Source organism: Cololabis saira, chromosome 2 (assembly GCF_033807715.1).
Source record: "Cololabis saira isolate AMF1-May2022 chromosome 2, fColSai1.1, whole genome shotgun sequence".
In the NCBI taxonomy this organism is placed as follows: Eukaryota; Metazoa; Chordata; class Actinopteri; order Beloniformes; family Belonidae; genus Cololabis; species Cololabis saira.
Genome location: NC_084588.1, coordinates 56073048 through 56075875, shown reverse-complemented (window position 1 = coordinate 56075875; position 2828 = coordinate 56073048).

Sequence of the window (2828 nt, the reverse complement as noted above, 5' to 3'; positions counted from 1 at the left end):
GGCGCGCGCTTGGCGGCGAGCTCTGCCGCGGGGACGCGCCTGGCGGTGACGTCACGGCGCCACCACGTGGCGGAGAGAAGAACTGCTTTAACTGTTGAGGCGCCGGTGTCTTGCCAAAAAGAGATTGCCTGCCAGAATCTGATTTCTCCCCTGAAAATGGGGCATTTTACCTGCCAAATATTGATTGAAGGCCAAATACAGTTAATGAAAGGTTGTTTCTGCCTAAATATGATTTGATCTCATTTTTGAGCTTCATAATATAAACACTAGAGCTCACAGGATTGCTTTTAACTCTTTTAAAGGACCATTACAACACAAAATAGGCATTTTCACCTGCCAAAAATTGATTAAAGGCTAAATACAGTTAATGAAAAGTTGTTTCTGCCTAAATATGACTTGATCTCATTCTTGGGCTTCATAATCTGAAAATCTAACGTTTTAGCGCTATCGCTCAATGGGCTGCTGTGCGTGCTCCCGCGGCCAGGAATCAGATTCTGGCAAGACTCACTTTTTGGCACGACACCGGTGTTCTGACAATTTCTGCTGCTTTGCCCAAAAAATGCTACCTAATTGTTTTCTACCTTTGTAGAGCTACAGTTTTACTGTGTTTTACTCCCTAGCCCACTTCCTTTCCCCCCAAGTTGTCCTTGTTGTCATTGTAAATAAGAATGTGTTCTTAATGACCTACCTGGTTAAATAAAGGCCAATGACTGAATGAATATCAAATAAAGAGATAGAATTGTTTTTTTCTTCTCTTTATCGTATAATGTTCACAAAGTGTAATACTTAATAATTCCCTAACCCTGAACCTGAAATAAGACCAACCGGAATCGACCCAAACGCCACCTGATTCTACCCAGCAGTCCACCATTAGGGACTGACCATTAAATACAAGAAACTTAACTCCACTAAATTAACCAGAAGAGCTCTTCCTAAATATATCAACCTCCTTCCAAAACAAACTAGAAAATTTAAAATAAAAAATATAAAAAAACAAGGAAATGAATCTAACAAAATAAAACGGAACAATTCTTCAAAAAAAATATCGCTACAAACCAAAATATTGAAAGTAAAAAATACATAAAAAAATATAAGGAACAAAATCATTTACAATTTTTAGAATAAATATCCCCAAATAATATATCCAAATTACATAACAACAAGACCTGTCGAAAAACCTAAAAAGACTATTTGGGCACTGGACAAACCTTGGGATTTGATCAACCCAGGGGGCCACCAACGAGGAGGACGTCTGGGATTAAGCGGCCGAAACGTCTGTTGATACGTTGGCATACCACTGAAGACAAATCCAGAAATTTCTATTAGGTACCATTATTACTATCCCACCCGGCCCTCCAGGAGGGATAATAATTAAGGTTATCCTAAACTAGGAATCAATACACTCAAAACGGACCTCCAAACAAACAGGGTCTTCCTCTCAATAACTTCGGATTTACTTTAAAATCCTAAATAACTTTCTTAAATCTTTTTAGTTATCTTAAATAAACTTAAAAACTTCCAATTTATTTTAAAAGCGCAAATACACGCACTACACGCACCTGACACATCCCAGCCACAAGGGGTCCTCCTGCCTCACTTACATTCTGTTGACACAGTACAAACAGTCATTATACCTCGGCTACACGCACCCTAACCCGGACCCCAAATCCTAACCCCAACCCTAAACCTAACCTTAACCCAAACCCCAAATCCTAACCCTAACCCTTTCTACAACAAACCCCTCACCTTAACCTCTCCTCTCCGAACTATCAACCCCCTCCCCCTTCTAAACTCACGATTCTCCTCTCAAAGTGCACCCACTAGCCACATACGAAGACACCGGATCCTCCATAATCCGACTACACTCATAAGGGGTACCCAGTTATCCTGATACACCATACACCACATCTCATAACAAAACTCTGAGACTAACGCAGAGGTACCGCACCATACGCCACTGACAAAGTACTTTAGTGCATACGGATCTCATACTGGATGTACAATGTGAGGGTGCAACACTACCTTCAGCAATCTCTGGAATCGCTAACGAGCGTAGGAGGCAGAAGCGTATTGGTTCCCCTCAGGGGGCCGTAATCACAAACCTAACCCTAACTCTAGCCCTTAACCCCTAACCCTCTAACCTCTGGAGTCTCTACCTGTCGCCGTGGAGCAGCTAGCTTAGCATAGCTTCTTCTGGCTCTCGACGAAGGCGGGCGCTTTTCTGCTCCTCTCCCTTATCTGCCTGCCCTGCTACTGCTTTTGTTTGTCTCATCTTCAGAGTCTCTTCTTTTTCACTCCTCCGAAACTCTACAATCATATAAAATTTTTGCAACATGAAGTCAGGGGGTAAGGGAGCCCTCTTTCCCTGATGGTACATTTTTTTCTGGATACACAATTGATTCCAACAAATACTGGAAGCCTTTATGCCTCCAAATTCTGTCTGTCGAGGATGTTGGAGATGCCTTCATAATTGGATTTATGATAGCAGGATTTCTCTTGATCATCCTTCTAATTGGAGTGGGGGGATTCCTAGTATATCGACAAACGCGTAAGTCGTCGACAGCTGTTCTGGCTCTTTCAGAGCTGCCGGACGTGGCTGAAGGATCAAGCAAGGTGATCAACGCTCAGACTCTTACGTTGGGGGAGCAAAGCCGTAAACTGGATGCGATTCTCGAACAGAATCGCAGGCTGGCGGCGGTCTTTGAGGTCATTGGCAAGATTGATAACACCCTGGAGAAGTTGGAAGCTCGGCTTGGCGGGAAGTGATCACAAATTCGTCTGACTGGAGTTGCCATTGATGAACCAGGGACTGAAGGCAGACGGAAAAA